Source organism: Octopus bimaculoides, chromosome 9 (assembly GCF_046866305.1).
Source record: "Octopus bimaculoides isolate indiv1 chromosome 9, ASM4686630v1, whole genome shotgun sequence".
NCBI classification, from domain to species: Eukaryota; Metazoa; Mollusca; class Cephalopoda; order Octopoda; family Octopodidae; genus Octopus; species Octopus bimaculoides.
The window spans coordinates 27,763,292-27,788,036 of record NC_142936.1 but is presented as its reverse complement, the minus strand read 5'-3'; the positions used below and the strand labels follow the sequence as shown (position 1 = coordinate 27,788,036).

The 24,745-nt window shown below is 35.1% G+C and overlaps 1 protein-coding gene across 6 annotated transcripts in view; it reads right to left on the bottom strand.

Moving 5' to 3' along the window:
• The window catches only part of LOC106877599 (putative G protein-coupled receptor CG31760), a 1,070,704-nt gene extending 1,048,313 nt beyond the window's left edge, over window positions 1–22,391 (bottom strand). For 4 of the 6 annotated variants that reach the window (XM_089357297.1, XM_052970508.2, XM_052970506.2 and 1 more), the window contains exon 1: window positions 19,552–21,408. The gene's annotated coding sequence lies outside the window, so the exon portion shown is untranslated. Of the gene's footprint in view, window positions 1–19,551 lie in introns of all 6 variants that reach the window. The other 2 variants (XR_016243082.1, XM_089357298.1) reach the window with 2 other exon arrangements.
• Between the last annotated feature and the right edge of the window lie 2,354 nt (window positions 22,392–24,745).

Sequence of the window (24,745 nt, the reverse complement as noted above, 5' to 3'; positions counted from 1 at the left end):
TGCCTTTTAAAGCAAATAAAACGCAGTGTAATATTCATTATGGGAATACATAAGGATGTGAAGTGTGAGATTGCAGGGAAAATGGTGGCCACAATAGCAGAGGAGTTTGAGTAGGTTCCGGAAAAATTGCAATATGTGTTGCTTAACGATAGAGATGACAAAAATCAAAGGTAGAAAAATGTCTGAGGATGAACTCCCAAACCGTGATAGAATATTACTATCAAGCATGTTCAGCAGCTCTGGTGTCTGCAAGGGGCTAGAAATGCCACTTGCATGTGAGGCTTTGTACAGAAGCAAAGATCCATTAGAGGTACCAATCACATCAATAGTTGGGCAGTACAAAGTCGCAGGTGTTCATGATGCTGCACCATCCAAAACTTACGACGTCCACTCCATCATCTCAAATATAAAGACTAGAAGAAAATGAATAGCATCTGAAGCAACGGGGAAATTCATGACATTCTAAGAATATGGGAATTTAGTGAGCCATAGACCAATAGGGAAGGCTTTGGAAACAATAAGTTTAAACCATACCATGCCATGAATAAGAAGGTGAAAAGACTGCAGTAGTAGTCCAGATAAAAAAGAGGTGAAAACCCAATATATGGAGTTCGTACATTGTAGTTAACAGGAAAATAATACCGCTTGAGTGGAAACTTTGTTTAGGTGACATAGATGGAAAGAACTTTGGTCATGGGATCCAGCCAGAATCGGCTTTCTGAATCGCTGCGTTAATGACATGCTTCCTAGACCTACAAACCTAAAGCGTTGGAAAATAGATCCGAGTGATCTGCACTCATGTGAAAAGTCGGAAAGTTAAGGCACATACCCTCCAGTTGCTCATCAGGTTTGGAGCACCGTACTTAGTGTAATGCCTGGTGCAGTGGTGGAGAAGGTAAAATAAATCAACAACGAAGAAAGACCACAAGTACTAGCAAATGGAAAGATTAAATTTCTCAGAAAAGGTGAACGCTGCACGCCAGCCGTTGTAAGGAAGAAGAATGATCCAAAATTAAAGGGGATTTGTGAGGTCTCTTTTGACGTTGATAGTAAATATCGCTTCCTACATTTTCCCACAAAAAGATGCGACCTTGATGCATGGTGCAAGAAAAGGAAAACAGTGAAGATGGTAGAGCTGACAGTTCCTGAGGAGGCGAACATCGGAGACACCTTCCCTAGAATGAAAGAAAGTATCGCTACACTTTGGTTGACTTCTTTGAAACAAAGGTTGAAACAAAGTCTTAGATGATTTATTAGAACCAGAGCCCACTCGATACTGTGGTAAAACTGCGAAGGAGACAAATGCTGTTATCAGAAATTGCCGGAAGCCGCGGAGAGAGCAATCCATTGCATCTAGCTCAAGAGAGATGGAAAGTGACGCAGCAAGAACGAGCACTGAAGATGCTAGAAGCATCGGGACTGTATCAACAATTTGTGTTCTTGCGCAGAAGTTCTGTTGCCTACATCAGTCGGTGGCACGGAGCAACTCTAGTATGATTGTGAAATGGGTCGAAACACCGACAGAGCTGTTTCCCCACCTAATGGGACATCGACTTCTACATTCGGAGACAGAGTACAGCGCTAGCTTCAGATCACAAATGTTTTCACTAAAAGTTGATGCTAAAAGACACCAACCTCCACAGATAAAGTAAAACAAAACACCGAAACTATAAATTTCGATAAATAGCTGCGACTTTGAGGCACTGACTATATAGCTAAACCTCTTAGCGCCCATCTTGTGATGTTGGTATTCACGAAGCAAGAAATCATACTGGTGTTTAAGAATTTACATTTACAACTCATTAGTTGAGTTGTGAAAAAATGTAAAACAGAAATTTAGCCTGTAGCAGGTACATATAGACATTATATCATATGTACATGTATATAAATGTAATCACACAGAATCATGCACATGTATACATATAACACACATACATAAACACACACACTAACACACAAACCTACACACACATACACACACAGGCACACAATATAATCATTAATCTACGTTGTCCAAATTCTTATATAAAATCCCACTTTACGGTATTTTTGTATTGCTGATGATTTGTTGAATAAATCGAGAAGAGCGTATATAAATGCATGCTGACATTTACATACAATTGTATAAGATTAATGATGTCTGACCAAGAAATATTTTTTCAATATACAAAATCACGTATACGTTTCTATGTGTGATAAACACGCGTCATGTAATATCGTATCAACTTCACAAACCAAACGTATGAAGTAGGCAATGAGAAAAAAGAGGAATGAAAAGTTATGAAAAAATAGGAAATTAACGACGAAGAGTACATTTTTAAAAAAGAGGTGGGACATTGTTAAGAAAGTTTAGAAGAAATACATTATAAGTAAGAACTGTTATTAGAAAAAGAAGAGATGGTTAGATGGTTGCATAATGGAAAAGTCGGGGAAGAAACCAAACATTAATTACAATATGTTTTGGCGAGGATGAGAGAGGGGGAGATGGCTGCGTCAAAGGATGAATGGGGACAGACATATGCACAAAGACAATCAAAGAAACACACACTCATATATACATTACATACATACAGTGGGCTTCTTTGAGTTTCCGTCTAGGAAATCTACACAAGATTTTGGTCTCGAAGCTACAGTAAAAGACAACTGCCCAAGCTGCCACTCAGTGGGACTGAACCCGACACTATTTTCAGGAGACAAACAAGAACACGTCTTCCTTGTTCCAGCATCTCATTACTCTGTTCTCACTCCCTCACTCCTCCTCCCTTGCTCACGTCGTTCCCACGTGACCATCGGTCATCTTTCTTTTTCTTCGTTATAGCCGGAACAAGGAAGACGTGTTCTTGTTTGTCTCCTGTCCTAGCTTGATTTATGCGTTCGCCACCACAACCTCGTTTAGGCTTTGCAGCCCTTCTTGTTTGTTTTCACTGTCCTGTTTGTGTTACCAATTTTGACCCTCCGCAAAATCCCAAATTTTATTTGCTTTGCTTTACGGGAGCAACTGTTTTATCGAAAGCGTATATTGTTGTTAAATGCTCGAAATACGAAACTAGAGAAACGGCCAACAACTGTGAAGGGTCTTCTTTATGTTGTTTGCCTTGTTTTCCATTTGTGTCTTTCGTTGTTCGAAAGAATTCTTCATGTTCCATGTACTCGTACTTCGCATTTGTGAATGTTTTGTGACGTCGTGTACCCACATATGCATATACATATACGTATAGGTGTTAGCATGTACATATACGTATGTATATATGCATATTGTTTATATTATTATATGATTCAACGCCACGCATCCTCTTCCAAGTAAGTTTTACCTATATATATATATATATATATATATATATATATATATATAGAGAGAGAGAGAGAGAGAGAGAGAGAGAGAGAGAAAGAGGGAGAGGGGGAGAGGGGAGAGAGAGAGGGAGATAGATATATATATAGATAGATAGATAGATAGATAGATAGATAGACAGATATTGGCAGAAGACCTTTAATTAATGTTTTGATTGATTTACGGTGACCTGGGGACATCCGTTTCGACAAAGCATTTTCTTTAGAACTCTCAGAAAAAAGAATTCTTTGATGAACTCTTAGAAATGTCACCAGCATACATCCAATCATGTCCGAAACGAAAAATACACTCAAACTGTAGTCTTAAACTGAATATGTTAAAAAAAGATAGGAATGATATTTGACCATAGGTCCACCTCTTATATTTCACTACACGAACGACACTGATGCAGTATTAAGGTTGCATTTCAGAATCTTGTTCTAGTTGTACTATATCCTATGTTCAAATGTTCTTCCCGGGAAGGATTTGCCCTTCAATGCATTCATTATTATCATATCGATACCATTATATATGATATAAGTATATGAAGCCAACATATAGGCTAAACTACATTACGCTATGTAAATAGATAGATACATGCATACATACATACACACACGCACATATAAACATACATACATAAACATTTTAAGCGACAAGTCGCGTATTTGGCGTGGGAGGCTATTTATCGAAAATATGATAATCTTCAACTTTGGAACCACAACTATCAGCCTTGTCAAATAACTGGTTAATCTTCAGATGAATTAACTGAGGGAGACTTTTATTCACGATCTTAGTGATTTTCGACTGAAACTCCAATATTCCATACAGAGAGTTACTACAAATAACATAGCTGGACAGCATCAACGGAGCAATCGAGGGATAGAACGAAAACAACAGCTCAACAGGTAAACAAATACTTTCTAGCTGTAGTTATAGAAGAAACTGTAACTACAAAGCTCATTTCTCTTGGAGTTATGAATGGAATAATGATCTATTTAACTGGTACGGAAAAAAACTAAACAAACCCTGCTGTTGGCTATATGAATTGGTTGAAATCATATTGGGACGATCTAAATCCAGAATAAAATCATTTTACAGCGAAGCAACTACGACAACAAGCAATATTTCTAGAACATAGAAAGAAGGTTAGTAACTGTAGCTATATTAAAAAATCGAAACTTAACCGCCTTTCCAACCCTATAAACAAAAACGAAAACATGAATGATATAAGACCACCACTTGGTTTCGAGTAGTAGTAGCAGCGGCAGCAGTATCAACAGCATCAGCAGCAGCAACAGTAGCAGCAGTAGTAGTAGTAGTAGTAGTAGTAGTAGTAGTAGTAGTAGTAGTAGTCAGGATTATATGCCGGTGTAATGTACCCGTAGTGAAATTTTCCGAGAAAAAACAAATTTGGCTTTGAAGGACTCTCTCAGGGAGAGAGAATTCTCTACCAAAGTAAGTAAAAGAAAAATACAACAAATATGGTATTAAAACCTGTTAACGAAATTGGTGATGAGTATTTACACCAGTGTGATGAACGCACATACTGGCAGATTAACGCCTGTCTATATCCGCTGGCTACTACTGTAAAAGAGTACATGATGTTCAAAAAGTAAACAAAATTAAAATAACAAATAAAATTCCTTCTTGCCTTTTGAAGACAGAAAAAAGATAACTGGTTTATGGAAGACCATCAGTCATGTAATGATGCTTATTGCATGCAAACAAGCAAATCACTATACGCCCCACCAACAGAAAGTAAAGAAGGAGAGAGAAATGGTGTTTGGAGACAGCAGAAAGGGAGCACTCATTTGCAAACTGATTACTCGCAAGCAGGAGCTAAAAGCTGTCAGTGAAAAACTCCGACTTCAGAAGAGAATAACCGAGAGAGGAACAATAAACAGAAAATGTAACCGCAACCAGGCAGCAGTATACAGAAGCATGAGAGGAGGGGCAATAAATATCACGGAAACTCCTTCACGAGAAGGCATAGACTCCTTCTGAAAGAAAATCTGGAGTGAAGAGAAGGAATTTAATCAAGATACTCTGTGGCAGGAAGAAATCCGAAAAAGTTATTGCTCCTGCGTTGCATCCAAGGCATACAACATTGATGGTGAAAATCTTGCAACTGGCGATCCAGAAAATCCAGGATGGAAAAGCACTGCCAAGAGACTTGATTCTTAGATATTGGTATAAGAAACTGACATTCTACCGACCATACCTTATCAATATGTACCAGCAAGCTTTCATTGGGAACACTAGCATACCACACTGGCTAGATCCGGCAGAGACAAAGTTGATACCCAAATGCAGAACCACCCACATGGCAACAAACTGCCGGCCAATTGCATGCCAGAATTTAATGTGTACGATATATACAGTACGTTTAAACCTTCAAGACCATTGTGAAACCCGTGACATTATCACGGTAGAAGAAGCAGCTGGGAAGAAGGGAGTCTGGAGATGTGCCGAGCAATTTCTAATCAACAAAACTGTGATGTCAGAGGTGCGAGAGCATAGGAAGAACCTAGTTTCAATGTGGCTACATTGCAAGAAAACCTTTGACTGTTCCCCATTCATGGATGCTAGAAGCCCTTCAAGTTGCTGACATTCCATTGAGAATACTCAAAGCCATAGCTGACCTGACTTCATCGTGGGCCACCACCTTGAAATTAAACACACTGACTATATTATCACCGATAGAATACAATATCGCAAAGGCATATTCCAAGGAGATAGCCTCTCCGTGATGTTTATTTTTTCTATAAACCACTTATCATTCATGTTAAGGAAGTCCGAAGAGTATCTCACTAGTTCACAAGGAAACAGAAATACCGAAATTACATAATTAACAAGCAATGAATGAACCTTGGATATAGGTGAGAAAACGGTTCTTCTATTGGCTAGAAATCTTGAAATAAACTGAATAATGACACCTACATACATGCATACATATGTACATACATCGATAAATACATACATTTATGCTTTTATATATATATATATATATATATATATATATATATATATATATATATATATATATATATATATATATATATATATATATATATATATAGGTAGATAGATAGATAGATAGCTAGCTAACTAGATAGATAGATATGAATTAAACCATGATAATATAGAAAATAATTTGATGTGATATGCAAGGGATATATAGATACAATATTTATATAATTTACTGTCATACACAGGTTACATATGTATATATATATACATACACACACCCATTGCATATATATATATATATATATATACATACACACACATATACATGTATATATGGTAAATGAATGACGGAAGATGGAAGATACGAGAAATTTATTAATCATTACAACTGTTCCGACACATCTACCATCGATCCCTTACGGGTAGGATACCTAACATCCGGTTCATGAGCATCCGACGGTGAAGATGTATCTCTTCGAATGATAAATAGATATAACTCGCTAAAATAAGAGTTCCGCAATATATCCTCTCATTTCGTGTAAAGAAAAGCAGCAAGTTAAAGGATATATCATCATATAGAAGATCAATGATAAAATAACATGCATAACAGAAACGAACACTCATTAGAGAGAAAAGAATTGAAAAGAACCGTTAAAAGATATGGGTGTATAAACACCCTCGCGTATGTTGTATGTACAGTCGCTCATACAAGCATCCACGAAGATGTCAGCATACGCACAGGTGTGGTTTGGTGCACGTACGTTCACATAGCCAGTTAAATAGCTACTTGGTGTTGATTAGAATGGAGAGAGTAAAACTAAATTTAATTACCTCATACCTTAAAGTAAATAACTCAAATTCATTCCCACTACATTGTGCAAAAGTACATTTATATGCATGTAGGCATCTTCAGTGTCTTTCAGAAATTCTATTAATGATCTCATTGGTCCACTGTATGGGAACATCAACAACAAAAAAAAAAGGTCTCCATCTGTAAGAGATAGATATTATTTAATAAACAAAATATATGTTTTCTTGCGCTACTATTAGTTTCATGTTAGACAATATTTTTTACATTCCTGAAGATTGTGCTTGGACACCAGGCGTGTTAAAAATACTATCTGGCATGCGGTTATCACATGAAACTAATAGTAGCACATAAAAACAATATATTGTGTTTATTAAATAATATGTGTGTGTGTGTGTCTGTGTGTGTGTGTGTTTGCGTGTTTGTGTGCGTTTGTGTGTGTGTGCGTTTGTGTGTGCAATGAATCGATAGGGATATATATCCAGGCGGGCATCGTACGGGCACTCATTTATAATCCAGGTTATATCTAACCATATCGAGTTGTAAGGAGCACCTAAGGTTATTTAAGGTAAGGTAAGCAATCCAAACATATTTCAACCGCTCGGTAAATCCTGGGTTCGCTATCCTGGATTAGAAATATATTACCGATTGCATATCGAAGATAATTACAATGAATAAAGAGATTAATATATCTGCATATGTTTTTATTTGTTCAGTCACAATTACACAGCGTAATTGATTTTAATGTGTCCGACAAAATTTTCTGCTGCATAGACAACACACAATTTCATTTGAACTCGGTTACTTTTGACTGGTTATTTCTCTAAGCAACTTCATTCAAGGTCGATCCACTGACGTAGTCTGAAGTGTATATAAGTTTAAGTAGCATTACGTTGGGTAAGTGACGATAATTTTAAGTATAAAGAATTTGAGAGGAATATTTGGAAACATGATACAGCTATGAAAACTGTTATGTAGTTGACTCAATCCACTCACTATCCTGGCCCTTGAATTGAGTTTCAGATTGAGAATACTGGACTTTTTAGATGTAAGAAATTCCGTATTCATTGAAATTGTCTTATATAGGCGCAGGCGCAGCTGTGGGTTAGGAAACTTGCTTCCCCGTCACATGGTTCCGGGTTCAGACCCACTACATGGGACCTTGCGCAAGTCTTCTACTATAGCCTCGGGCGACCAACGCCTTGTGAGTGGATTTGATTGACGAAAACTTAAAGAAGCCCGTCGTATGTATGTATATATATATATATATATATATATATATATATATATATATATATATATATATATATATATGTGTGTGTGTGTGTGTGTGTGTGTGTGTGTGTACATATACACATACATTATATAATATACGTACACACACACATGTATATATATATATATATATATATATATATATATATATACACATATTATATGTACATATACACATACATTATATACTATACGTACACACACACATGTATATATATATATATATATATATATATATATATATATATATATATATATATATATATATATATTCTTAGGTCGTCAAGTAGGAAATTTATAGTAAGGAATATGCCAAACTTTGACACCTGCTCATTTTCGTCAACATTATATTTTGACAATCCTTATATTTTGTTAGAAAGCTGACACATCTATTTCGTTTTCATTTTGCGCTTCATGAAGTATTTATAAATCATTTTTTGCTATTTTTGTTTAGAGATAGATAAGACGGAAATTCGTACAGTTTTGAAATATGAGTTCTTTCTTGGAAATACAGCATGACAGACAGCTGGGAATAATAATGGAGTATTTCATTGTAATGTTATTACACAGCAGACAATATCAAATTCGTTTGCAAAATTTCGTTCTGTTAAATTTGACCTCACAAATGAGCAACGCGGTCGACAAGAAACAAAAGTGGATAATGACGAATTGAAAGCCACCGTCGAGTCAGATCTATCTCAAAGTGCCCGATAATTATCGTTGTTGTTTCGTGTTAAGCAAACAATCGTGGCTTACCTAGTTCAAATCGGTAAAGTGAAAAAGTTGGATAAGTGGATTCCACAGGAACTCAATGAAAATCAGAAACAGCAACCTTTGGAAGCCTACATTATGCTACTTTCTCGTCACAAAAATGAATCATTTTCGAATCGAATTATAAGGTGATGAGAAATGGATCCAATACAACAACCGAAAATGTTCAGTATAATTGTTGGACGAAGACGAGCCACCAAAACAGAGTCCAAAAAGCAAAATTCATCAAAAGAAGGTGATGGTGTGTGTTTGGTGGTCTGGCGCAGGTGTGATCTATTATGGTTTCATTAAACCTGACTCATCAATCACGGCCGAAGTATGCTGCAGTCAACTGGACCAAATGATGCAGAAACTTGCAAAAAAAAGCCTAGGTTAATGAAGAGATCAATTCCTATCTTATTGCAATAAAACGCCAGACCACACATCACAAAATTGACATTGGAGAAACTATAGGAGTTGGGGTTGGAGGTTTCCTATCCTCCACCATACTCACTTGATCTTGCCCCCACTGACTAACAACTTCTTCCAGAATTTGAATAACATTTTGATAGGGAAAAAAATTAATTTCGACGATGCTGTAAAACAGGCCTTCCAAGGTTTTGTTGACTCTAGATTGCCAGACTTTTACAGTTCCTGACTGGACAAGCTACCACTGAAGTGGCAAAAGAGTATTGACAACATGGGTGCATACTGTGATGAGTAAAACTATTCTTTGTATTTACAAAACATTAGCAAACTATTTTTTACTACAAATTTCATATTTGATGAACTATTATATATACATGATATATATATATATATATATATATATATATATATATATATATATATATATATATATGTACCAAGTTGAGGATAAATGTTATAGAAAAACCAGGGAGATCAATTAGATCAATAATATGTAAAACATATCCCTTCAGAAGAACAATGTGTGTTGAGGAGAGTTGCATTGTGTGCAAAAATAGTCCTGATGCCAACTGCAAAGCCAGAAATGTAGTCTACCAAATAAGCTGTATGGATGGTGAGTGTAAAAACAGAAACACGACATACATAGGCGAGGCGGCAAGAAGTTTGGCTGATCGTGTAAACGAACATTGGAAGAACTATAATAATCAAAAACAAACCTCGGTGCTCTACCAGCATGGCAAAGAACAACATGGTGGTGTACTGGACAGAATTAGCATACAAATCCTGTCTAGACACCCCGGTGACGCATCGTTGCGACAAATACAGGAGTCGGTCCTCATAACTGAAACGCAACCAATTTTAAACACCAAATACACGTAGATGAGGGCCTTACAATTGCCCATGGTTGCATGTGTTGTTCACACATATGATGCGGAATATGAACGTAAATAAATTAATTAAAAAGTCTCTATCTGATCTGATATAAACGAAATTGTTACAAACACACATATGGACGCACATACTTACATATAAGCACGAACACATAAGTGCGTGGACACATATGAGCGTGCACACATACGAGCTTGCACACACTCACATGCTCATACCAAACAGTTTCGAAACAACGCCAAAACAACGCCAGATCATATATTCAAAATAAATGGAAGTGGAGAGACAAGTTAATGAAGAGATTGCAAGAGTGCAATGAAATAATTTAACAAAAAACTATATAAATTAATAAAGGACTGAACCAGTGCGTGTGTTTATTAACGGCATAATGCCTCTCCCAAGGTTTAATTGTATTTCTTTCAACACACGTATCCACATCAAGAATCTTGCACACGAAATACACATACGAAATATATATATATATATTATATATATATATATATATATATATATATATATATATAGAGAGAGAGAGAGAGAGAGAGAGATCGAAAAGGTTTTTTCATACTGAGCTACCCGGAAAAATTGTTAATTATTAATTTTATTACTAATTGACGATTCCCTGCCCTGCATATCTATATTTTAATAATACCTCTAAGGTGAATAGTTAAACCGCAGGAAGTTCGTACGGGTCTCTTTTCTATGCGGGACTATTTATGATGCACACTGAATTGAATTCATTAGGGCGAGGGATTTTGAACTCACTGGCCGATAAATTTCTTAACGTCTTCCTCACGTGGTATTGATGTTCACATGGTCAAAATTAACGTGAGTTATTTAGACATTAACAAATTTATTAGAATATTTAGCTGAAGATCAGAATAGAGTATTCTTTACTCTTAACTGTGAAACGATCGTACTAAATTAACTAAAGGCAGGTGGGTTTTTTTTACTCTTCTCTACTGTTTTTTGTTCTGTGTGTATCAAAAATATCGCTATCAATCTGGAGTAATAATTTGTAGTTTTGAAATCAGTAGTTCTTTGACTGCTATTTCTGAATTCTCAGTATGTTGGAGAAGCAGGTTACTGTCAATCCCTATATATTTATGATTATAAATGCTTTTTACCGAAAAGGTTTTTTCATACTGAGATACCCGGCAAAATTGTTAATTATTAATTTTATTACTAATTGACGATTCCCTGCCCTGCATATCTATATTTTAATAATACCTATAAGGTGAATAGTTAAACCGCAGGAAGTTCGTACGGGTCTCTTTTCTATTTGTAGTTTTGAAATCAGTAGTCCTTTGACTGCTATTTCTGAATTCTCAGTATGTTGGAGAAGCAGGTTACTGTCAATCCCTATATATTTATGATTATATATATATATATATATATATATATATATATATATGGGAGAATATACAAATAATAACAACAGACGAGGACAGGTGGTGTAAATAACAAAAGTATATATTAGTATGACGCTCGGGAATACGGAAAGTCTTTGACGTTTCGAGCTACGCTCTTCAACAGAAAGAATACGGAGACAAGGAGAAAAAACACGGAGAAAAAAAATTGATTATATATATATATATATATTGATTATATATTATATATATTGATTATATATATATATATACACATACAGACATACATTATATATATGTATATATGTATGTATATATATATGTATATATGTATGTATATATCTGTATGTATATATGTATGTATATATATATGTATATATATATATATATCTATATATATGTATGTATACATATATATATGTATATACATACAGGCATACATTATATATATGTATATATATATGTATATATGTATGTATATATATGTATATATATATACATACATAACATATATATATATTTTTCATATATATATATATATATATATATATATATATATATATATATATATATATATATATATGTGTGTGTGTGTGTGTGTGTGTGTGTGTGTGTGTGTGTGTGTGTGTGTGTGTGTGTGTGTGTGTGTGTGTGTGTGTATATACATACATACATACATACGTATATCGCCGTATGCTTAGCTGGAGGTCCGGTTATGATACTTGATTTGTATACACTTTCAGTCGCCCGGCTTAGCTCTTTGATCAAGTGTCTCACCGAAATCGACCAATGACCTGCGAATAAATTTGCTTGTCGGAAATGTGTGGAAGTACGCTGTATATATATATATATATATATATATGTATTTGTGTGTGTGTGTGTGTGTGTGTGTGTGTGTATGTATTACGTACGTATGTAAGTATGTGTGTATGTATGTATGTATGTATGTATGGGTGTGTGTACTAATCCCTTCAATGTAGTATCCTGTATGGTTGCAGCCCAATGACTGAATCTTGGATATACAGCAGCGCACTCTAGCAAATGTAAAGAGCGATTGTTCAAACCTCATTAGCAGTAACAGTACTCGGAATAATTTTAGTGGTATTACTAATCAGATGAAGCTACTTCATATAAGTCGGAAAAGAAAAGAGCATAGGAATGTTAGAAGGGACAGTGACGTCTTGCAATAAAAGAGTGGGGTGGCATAATTCTGTTTTTCCTAAACGTAGGTTGGGGTGTCAATATATCTACAATGGAAGCGATGGGAGAAAACAATTGCTGATGTGTGGAATAATATTTGTTTCAGGCCATATCTTGTCATACATAGGGAGGCTTTGGGTGTAGGATTGACTGCCTGGAGTTTAACATCCGGGAAGATGCATGCAATAGGTGGAATTGATGCTTCAAACAAGTGTACATATGGCGATGGGGCAATGTATGAAAAGAGGTAGCATTGATTCTCTTTAACGACTTTGATAATGATATTGATCCATTGCACTAGTCATCGTGTGGATATAGAGGCAACAAGAATACAATGAGATGGATTTTTTTGCATTTAATATCAATATGTTATGACTCCCAAGATTGCAAATTTATGAAATAATTCTACTCACTGTAAGTATAGAAAAACAATAGACTGATGAGGTGGGAGCAGAAAGCTCAGTTGGTTTATGTGTGGCAGTAAGTGTCTATAAAATTGCTTTCTTCTTATTCTAAATAAAAATCACTGATGAATGAACTAGGCGGACAAATGCAAACGCGAGAACCATTATTTTTTTTTCATTTCCAGAGTATAAATAGTTGTAGCTCTAGGTATATCGTAAAAAAAAGTAATCTTTTTCTTAGTGTCAGGAATCGATGAGTAGAAAACTGAGATTTACTCTTCGAGCAATACACTTACTGTTGCAAGGCAGCAAAGGTGGTAAGTTGCTATGACAGTAGGAATAAAAAAAGAAGAACATATTCGCAAAGAAAAGCGAGAGTAGGCATTTAGCCAATCAAGATCCAATAAAGCAAACCCATCTAATACTGACAAGTCATTAGAATCACATTTCTTTGAAACGACAGAACGAAAAGATGAAAAAGAAAAATAATGGAACAAGAAAGAATCTTGTAATTATTTAGTAAGGATGTGATCAAGTTTTGTGAAATTTAAAAGATTGACTGCTTGTGTAAACCAAATCAGTTGTCTATGAAGAACTACAATTGAAGTAAGCATAATGTACGAAGTTGCTGATAACGAGCCTAGTACATTATCGAAGATACTCTTGAACGTTCTAGAGTATAATACTAAAAGCAACGAAGTTCGATGTCATATAAGTACTCTAAGCTAAATCTTGATGTTCGTATTCTCACTCATTTTTGTTTTGGTTACCTTTATTTGTTAACGTATATTTATTTGTATTTATAAACAAATATGCGTTTTTCTATAATGAGTCTGTTTTTTCACCGGTCAATTAGTGGGAAGAATGGTATCGATTAAACACATCTCCTCAAAATTACTGGCTTTGCACCTAAACCATTATTAAGAAGGTGACTCGGTGACAGAATTGTTACAGCGTTGGACAAAATTCCAAAGTCACTTCTTCCGGCTCTGTACATGCTGATCTGAATTTCCTTTGAGGCCAACTTTGCCCTTCATCCTTCGTTTCCGTTAAATTATATACCAGTTGAGCACAGGGAACGATATAATTGACTATTTCCCTTTTACAAAATTTTTGGCTATAGTAGAAAGAATTATTAAAACGTCCAGACTACTGAATGGTAAGAGCATCGCAAAAGCTTCTAAAATGTTGTTATGATTTAAAATCTTGCTGTAATCAGCAAGTCAGTTTCACTTTTTTATCCCTCTGGAATAGATAAAATATAGTTCAGTCAAGTACAGGGAACAATGCTATCAACCAATTCCCCACCGTTCCAAATTGCTGGCCTAAAGTAGAAACATTATCATTTAAAATGCTCGCAGCTTCTTCGGCTACAAGAAAAATCACAAACATACAAATGAACAATGTGACTAGCGCTTTCAAATCAGACTCCATGTGACAGTTTTACCATCACTAACGCCACCGTCAGCATCCCCATTTGTTATATCATTAATAGTAGAGTTAACAGCAGTTGACTTAACAAATCTTTATATTTGCTATATTTGACGAGTAAGAGGTTCGGACGCCAATATATTTCTTCTTAACAATTACATTTACTTAGCACAAAAATACTTCTAACTGTGAATTAACACTGTATTACTGGTTATTCGTCTCGTCGCGGCCAAGATGCTAAGATTTATAACATAAACACAACGCTTTACATTTAGTTAGGAGGGTGTATTCGATTATATCGATCCTCGTAATTCACTGAATCATATTTTATTGGTCTCTGAATGGATGAAATCTATATCCATCTTCTGGTATCTATTTCTTATTGGTTTAATATCAAGTTTAAAATTTATTTACAAAAAGAGAAATGGAAGTCTGTAGCTTTGATTTTCTTGCCAAAGGTGGTGTTATTAGTATAACTGAAGTGAAAATAGTATAACATTATCGGGTCTGTTTATGGTCAAACAGGTTTAGACGTTCCAATATGAAGAGAAAAAAATATTGATGGCAATAATACTTTCCTTTCGTGGGAAAGATAGTGGTCTGAGCTTTAGTAGTAGTAGTAGTAGTAGTAGTAGTAGTAGTAGTAGTAGTAGTATAAGGATGATGATGAAGAATTGATAAGTAGTGATGCGTAAGCATTATTTCGATGACATTAGCAGATGGAATCGAAACAGTATTGCGGACTAAAGGTTCACGTGTACTTCACAGATTATGTATGTATGTATGTATGTATGCATGCATGCGTGCGTGCCTGTATATATATGCACACACACACACACACACACACACACACATATATATATATATATATATATATATATATACATACATACATACACACATACACAGATATGTATATATATATATATGAACAGTATAGTCAATAAATACATTAAACACAGGGAATGACGAGAATGATATGAATACGATCCAGCGTAGGAGCGTCTATGTAGTCACTATGTCTGCTAGAGATGGCAGCTTAATATCTCTAATATACATATCAGCCTCTTAAGAACTTAAAAACAGATGTATTAGATTAAGCTTTCCTTTTCTACATAATATTATAAGTGCGATGACCGTAGTTGGTATACCTTTTTTTATAGGTGACCTCAATCACAATCGACCTGGAGGCACACAAGATGGATAGAAATGAGCTTTGAAAGGCTGGAACATTTACAGTTATGACACGAATACACTCCTCCAACATTATAAGGTATAACTTAGAAAGGGATGTGGACCCTGCCTTCTGTCCCCTAATTAAGTAACAAAACAACAAAACAATCCTCAATATCCCATCCCCAGAACATCGAATGCGCGAGTGACCTGCCGATGTATATTACAACAAAACTGGGGTTTTTTTGTTTTTGTTATATTTTGTAAAGAACATATAATTTTCTTAGAGAATGACCTGGGTCAAAGCAACAACAACAAATACACAAAACAAGCATGGCTGACAATAAATGTGTTTTAGGGAATTGTCCCCCTCATGATGTTGCTAGCCTCATGTCAACAGTCATTGAGTAAATGCATGACCAAAGGTGTTGAAGCTGTAACAGATCTCGTATATTTTGTTTTATATTCTAGGAAAATGTGTGATTTCGTTAGAAGACGACGGAATGTTATTTGACAGAATTAATTGTTATTTCTAGCAGCTCAAAACGATCACGTAGATAGATTTTATTTGGCTTGTTGATTTTCTTAGCTCGTATTGATAATAAATGCGAAATATTTACAGACAGTGACTTCTCTTTGTTGTTGATGACACTGCAGGCCGTCAGGATTTTAGGCAATGACAACGCAGACCTTTGTCGACATCGCATATCAGGGACTATATTATTAAATATACCTCTCTCCTTTTTCAAGGCGGTAGAATGTCATTTGAAATATATTGGGCTGCTATGTCTAGCAAGTCATGCGACAAGACTTGTTGACTCCTGAAATGTTATTGTTGGTTATTGTAAATGTTGTTGGAGAAGCAAATGTTACGTAGGTTGTGTGGTATATATCACTTAATTTTGTACGGAACATTACGTTACGTTTATCAGCAGACCCATACTGCCTGCTACCATTAGATTTGTTTTATAACTTTATACATGTACATACAGAAAAGTCATTATTGTTGGTCTTAATATGAATTTCAAATTTTGGTACAAAGCCAGCAATTTCGGGGAGAATTAAGTCGATTACATCGAACCCAATGCTCAACTGATACTTATGTTATTGACCTCGAAAGAATCAGAAGCACAGTCGACTTCGGCAGAATATAAAGTCAGAACGTAAAGGCAGACGAAATGCCGCTAAGCGTCTGGCCGGTGTGCTAACGATTCTGCCGACTCGCCGCTTTGCTGTTCTTAAGGCGGCGAGCTGATGGAACCGTTAGCACACTGGGCAAAATGCTTATCGGGCGTCTCGTCCGTCTTGAGGTTCTTAGTTCGTATTCTGCCGAGATCCACTTTGCCTTTCATCCTTTCGAGTCGATAAAATAATTGCCATTTCAACATTGTAATCGATCTAACCCTTCCCTAGATTTCTGGACTTGTGCCAAAATATGAAACGAATGTAAATGTTGTAGCTAAATATTCACGGAGAAGTTGAAAACCCTGCAAAAATTAATGCTACTGAAGCTGCAAAAGGAACGATGTAATCAGGAAAACATGAGGCTGTGATAATTTTTCTACTAAATTATCTATTATCCAAAATTATTTAACTTTAAGCACATACACATGACCCTGGTGGTGCAGGTGCGGGGAGTTGTGAGAATCGGTTGCTATGTAGCGAAGATATGCCGTAGAAATGGCTTGGCAGTCGATGATAAGGATTAATTTTGTGCTATATGTAAACAGTGACAGCTCCCCACAGTGACTGGGGACTGTTATGCGCTTGGGTATTTGGTGAGTGTGATAAACAGAAGTAAGAATGTGCCGTGCGTTGTAAATATAAATAAATTTTGATACTCTTTACTTTCATTCAAATTAAATAATTGATTCTAAATTACACACCAAAGATTCATTACAGTGACGAAAAAAATTACAAATTTGTAGAATAACACATATTTGGTATGAAAACTTTAACATACTTTCAATTATAATTTTTTTTTATAGTTTTTTTTTATGGTTTTTTTTTTTAGTTTTATTAGTCAGCGACTTGTTTCGATGTGTTTCTTGGAGTGTATCTGAATATTTTCTTGTTTGCGCTTGAGCCTTTGAATCCTTCCGTGTGTATGAGTTCGTTTGTTGCATATGTAAAGACACTGGGTGTCAGTTTTACGCATGTTTGTAAAACTCGGCGTAAAATATTAGGGATTTAGAAAAGGGTTGGTTGGAAGAAGAGAAATTCAAAATAATGAAGTGGATTATCTAAGATTTATATAAGAAAGCAGTGATCTATATACATTTATACGTACTTACATACGTACATAAATATGTACATACATAAATATGTACATACATAAGTACATACGTACACACGTACATACGTACATACATACATACATACATACATACATACATACATAGATACATACATATATGCATACATACATACATAGGTGTGAGTGCGTGTGTGCATGCATGTATGTATGGACACAGCGCCTCTCAGTGAAATTTAGCAAAATGAAGGACCATTCCTCTCATTTTCATTCATTTATTTATTTATTTATTTATTTATTTATCTATTTATTTGCAAACCATTACAGGTCTTTCCTTAAATCTGCCGATCCTGGAAGAAAGATGTACCGGTTGAACTTATCATAGATATTTTGTGTATATGTATGTATGTGTGTGTGTTCACGCGTATAAACAAATATAACTATATATATGTGTGTGTATGTGAGTGTGTGCGTGCGCGTGTATGTATATATACAAATATGTGCATATATACACATGTATATATGCATGCATGTACATATAGATATAGGCATACACACATATATGTGCCTATACGTACATACACACATAAACACCCCCCCAACACACACACACACACATATATATATATATATATATATATATATATATATATATATATATATACATTCTGTGCGCAAATGCAATTACAGTGAAACTACAAAGCGGTGGGCAAAAAGTTACTGGCAATGTGAAAAAGTCATTTGCTAAGAAATATATAACAAGTATTGGGCTCTTTTTATGGCCTTTCCTTACACTCTCTTTACACGAACTCACAGTGAAGCACACACACACACACACACACACACACACACACACACACACACACACACACACACACACACAACACACACACACATACACACACACACACACACACAAACACACACACACACACATACACACACACACACGCACATACGTACACGTAGACAAACACACGCAAACGTACGTACAGAAACATATAATGTGGCGTGCGTATGTGTCTGGTGACATTACTAAATAATCTGAAAAAAACTTACTTAGAAATCAATAGCTGAGAAGAATAAAAAGTAGGTCCCCAACCATCTCTGAACTGATTTGAATATAAAAAGAAATCAGAATACTTAAAAGAGAAAATAACTCCCAGTAAACATGCTGGATACACTGAATATCGATAATTTAACATAAGAGAAACCGATATTTTTTCTTCTTACAAAGTATAAGCGCAAATATGAATAGATATAATTACCTTGATATCGACGAATGCTCATTAACTGATGTTTCCAATAGAAGATTTCACGTGTAGATTTTCAGAACTCTGATGTTAGATAGAAACTCCGTGGATGTACCGGCAGTATAACGTCACCGAATGCTGCACACTGACATTCTTAATTGAACGTTAAACTAAAATAACATACATATATTTGGCATTATATATGCCTGTGTGTAAAATTATGTATTTCTATATTTTCTACTTATATGCGTCTTAATTCCGTGTATGTATGTATGTACACACACACACACACACATACACACACGCATACACATATATGTTGCTTGTACTTTGTGCACTGGTTAACTATTTACATTTGGCACTGATATCTTGCAACATCTTCATACACAAACATATGTGTGTGTCTGTATATATATATATATATGTATATATATATATATATATATATATATATATATATATGTTATATGTGTGGGTGGGTGTGTGTGTGTATTGTATATATATAAGTGAAGTTTTACAGTCTTGTCTTGGGATGCAACTTCTGCATTTATTATTATTTTTGTTGAAAGTACAGTTCAAAACGAGTGAGTTACTAGTAACCACCTTTTCTTATTCCCAGTATTTTTCTATACTCAATTTTTCTCATACTTAAAACAAACAAAAACAATTAATTTCGTTTTGTTTTATGAAAGACAACTTGTTTTATGTCTCCACATAACCATACACAACCATAAACAGTTCTTCATACATATATATATATACAATGTATGCATATAGTTGAAATTTACAGAAAAACAAAAGACGAAGACAGGTGTATAAACAACAAGCAGGTGTATTAGTTCGACGCTCGGGAAGGTGATATATATATACACAGCAGTTGTAAAATTAAGAATTAAATCATAAACAAAAACAACTTGCTTTTGGTTTTTGCCTGGATCCTTGTAGGGTAATTCTGTTGGAAGACACCATGGGCACGTGTTAAAAGTATAATAGTATTAAAGGGATAACTAAATACACAGTCATTCATACAACCACCCAAGGAGGATTTTCTATAAATTTCTATAATTTGCATAAACTTTGCATAGGTACCACTATAAAAACATATCTGCCATGCAACGACAGCGTTTAAAGGTAATATTAATGCCTGTATTCGTGTAACATGTTCTTTCCTCAAAGTAATATAATAAATAAGCAAATAATGTATTAGTTTTTCTTCTTTACTTTAATTCTGGAATTTTCTTGTAATTCAATAATTTGAATTTCATATGTGATATTTCTCTTTTCGTCCCATACAGCCAGTTAAACAACATGAACAAAAGTTGTGACATTTCTGTAACAAGTGTATTTAGCCAGAATATACATAGAAATATAATCATAACATATATATATATATATATATATATGTGCGTGTGTGTGTGTATGTATCTAATATTTTGGGTTTATGCTTGCTTTGTCTTTTTCCATTCTCAGTCGATTTTTAAAACCATTCCAGAATTCCAGAATCCGATTTTAATGTAAAATAAATATTATAGAAGTTATTTCCAGTTGTGCATTAGTATTGATACTGTTGTTATTATTAATATTGATATTGTTATACTTTTGTACTTCGTTTTGTTTTACATTAGAGAAGATATGTAGGTAATTTCTGACAACAGACAGTTAACAACCAGGTTTTGAAACTGAGACCGATGATAGACCGAGGTATAGAAGGATAAAAAATAGAAAAAGAAGAACATTTAGAAGGAAGCGAAGTGGTTGTTGAGTTGAGGAAACAGTTGTGCGAGAACCAGCTGGGAAGAGCATACGCTTTGCTATCAGCTGCAGTCTAGCAGTTAAATTGGAAGAAAAAATCATCAGCAGCAGCAGCCGCTGCAGCGGCGTTGGTAGTGGTAGTGATAATGTCAGTGGTATGAGTGGCAGCAGCAATAGTACAGTTATAGCAGTTGATTCAGTAGTAAGAGGCTGCTGGAATCAGTAAGACTGTCCTATCGTTCGACGTAGCATCTACGTGTGCTTGTCACATTCATTAGTTGCAGCAGATTTGATGTCTGCTACTAGTAATTTAATCATAATAATTATTTTCAACTTCGCACGAGAAACGTCTTTTTAAGGAAAGCTAATTGGTAGAATACAACGACACCTGTTTATTAGCGATAACAAATCCATCACCCTCCAATCACGGAAGGAAAAAGAACAACGGATGACTGCTGGCAGAGATTGAACGCAGAAACGTTAAGTACTAAGCTAGATATTGTAAAAGCATTTTACTCCTCAACACTCCCATTTGTATCATATTAATTACATTTGCATAATGTTAATAATATAATTGTTTAATCGATAAGCTTAGCGAAAGTTTCCACTTCGCTGTTTCTTCTATTTGTATTTTAAGTGCAAGTGGAACGAGTTAAAAGATTCGAAGCCTTAATGAAGACTCGTTCTAGCAAACACTCAGTACACATATTAAATTTCATTGAGTACTTTAATTTCTTTATTTGTCCAATAATATTACAGATGAAAATAATTTTAAGGACTTTGAGACGAGTAGTGTACGTTGATTTTTATTTATCTAATTTGACTGCTAAGATTTACCTATTCATAATTTCTTACTTTGGGAGATAACTTACATTTGTAGGAATGGATTTCAATCGATTATATGTTTGTCTCTGTATATAACTAGTAAATATTTCCCCGGGATACAATTTAGTAATATTTCAACTGAAACGAAAGTAACATTATTAACACTGAAATATATTCTGTCTGATTCTCTTCCGTTTGAGACATCAGAAGACAAAATGCTTCATAATTCAATTAACTACTGAGACAAAATTTTAAGAGATAGTTATATGGGGGATGTTCAAAGCATGTACAGGCGCCGAGCAAAGGATAGAACTATGTAATCTCGTCCTGAAAATTTTAAAGTTTTATTCCTGTAATAATTTTCCAGTAAACAGGTCGAGAATAAACGTAGCAGAACGTTTTGGATTCGAATTAAACAACAATATCCCCCATTCATAACTATGTGTGACACTGGGCAAACGCACTCACGTAAGCACATATGTATACTCACTCGCACGCGCGCATAAACACATGCGCATGCAGGTACGCGCGCGCACACACATATACGCACCATATATACACAAATAAATATATAATTGTAGTTTCCAATAAGAAAGTATCAAATGTTGAAAACAGAGTAAATAGCAGACTGAGTTGATGCTTCATGTTTATGCTTCATGGAGCCAAATAGAAAGAAGTTCAAAGGTGACTCTGGAGTTGGGTACAATAAATCCTTCAGAACAGCTAACAAAATCTGGCGTTTAAAAATGGCGGGAATTTTAAATCTAATGGACACCATGAGAGACGGAAGAGTAGAAAAATAGGTGGGGGGTTACTTCAAGAAGAAAAGGAGTAAAGAATCTCAGAACAGGGAACATATAATAACTCTGAAGGAAAAACCAAAAGGAGTTGAACAAATATAATCTTAAGCTATTTGTAAACGATGGCGGATCGATTCGTTTACGTGAAGTGAGAAGTTGATAACAGAAAGAACTTTAGCATTGCAATGTTGTTGTTTTCTTTTCTTGCATTTCCGAAGCGTACGTATTATGAATGTACATGTGAGTGTGTGTGTATGTGTCTGAGTGTTTGATGTGTGTGTATGTGCTTGTGTGTGCTTGTGTGTAATAACAAGATAGCGCGTAATATCTAAATACAAAGATATTTATCACTCGATATATATATATATATATACATATGTATACAAATTCGTCTCACAGTGAATATTTATCGATCGATCGATCAAGCAATCAATCACTCAGTCATTACATATCTATATACATTCTCTAATATGTATGTATCTCTCTCTCTTTCTCCCCTCTGTCGCTCTTACTCTCTCCCCCTCTCTCTCTGTATACGCACACACACACACACACACACACACACACACACACACATTCATGTTCTTTTATCCATTGTCTTGTTCTTTCTTTATCCCTCTCTGTTTGTCTCTCTCTCTTTCTCTCCCTATTTCTCTGATTAACTCTTTTTGGTAGACTATTTCCCATATGAGACCGTATATCATGGATAATCTACCGCACGGAAGAACACAGACTCTATAGTTGACTTCCTAACTCTAACACCTCTCCCTCTTTCTCACTCTCTCTGTTTGACATTTATTATGTTGATGCCTCTGCCTATGAGAACAGTACTTCTCAACGCTAACTTTAGGTAATTATGAAAATGTACACACTTCCGTTACTACTTCAAATCGACTCGTAATTTCAAGCGAGTTTGGTTGAGCAACGACAAGTGTTTTCGACTCTGCTTTCTTAGGATTTTCTAGAAATCAAAATAATTCGATTGAACGCAATAAACAACATACATTTCTATGCATGTACATCCCCTGCACGGTTACAGTTTAAGCTGTTTCACGTCTGAAGGCATCAACAGTCTATCAAAATCTATACACTTTCGCTGTTTTTCTTCTTTATCTGAATTACAGCAACATCAAAATAAACAATAAGTGCGCGCGCACACACATATACACGAACATATACTCATGCCTGCACACACAAATATGCGGGCACAAACATATTATATATAAAGATTCCTTTTTCTGACTTGATATTTTATGTTGTTGTGATTCAAGTGATTTATATACAATTTTATATGTGTAGGCTATTTATATACAACAGAGTTAGAAAGTAATTTTAGAACCACAGACACATCGAAATTTCCTGAGAGTTTACCATGCATTATATATTTCCCTATTTTCTTTATGTAGGTTTTTACTTTTTACGAGATAACTATGCGCGTTCCTTTTTCTCAAATGAATGCTGGACATCAACTGTGATCATTTTCTATGAATAAATATATATTAGGCGAATTATGAAGTGCTTAGTCAGGTTTATGAATATCTAGTGACAACCTGTGACATAGAATTGCATGCATACATTCAGACAACTCACCGACACACACACACACACACACACACACACACACACACACATGTATATATATATATATATATCTTCCTTTATTCTTTCATTTTTTCAATCAATTGACTGTGGCCATGCTGGAGCACCGCCTTTAGTCGAACCACTAAGTTACGGGGGGGCGGTAAGAACACCAATATCAGTTGACAAGTGATGCTGGGGTGACAAACACAGACACACAAACATACTCACACGCACACAGATGTATATATATA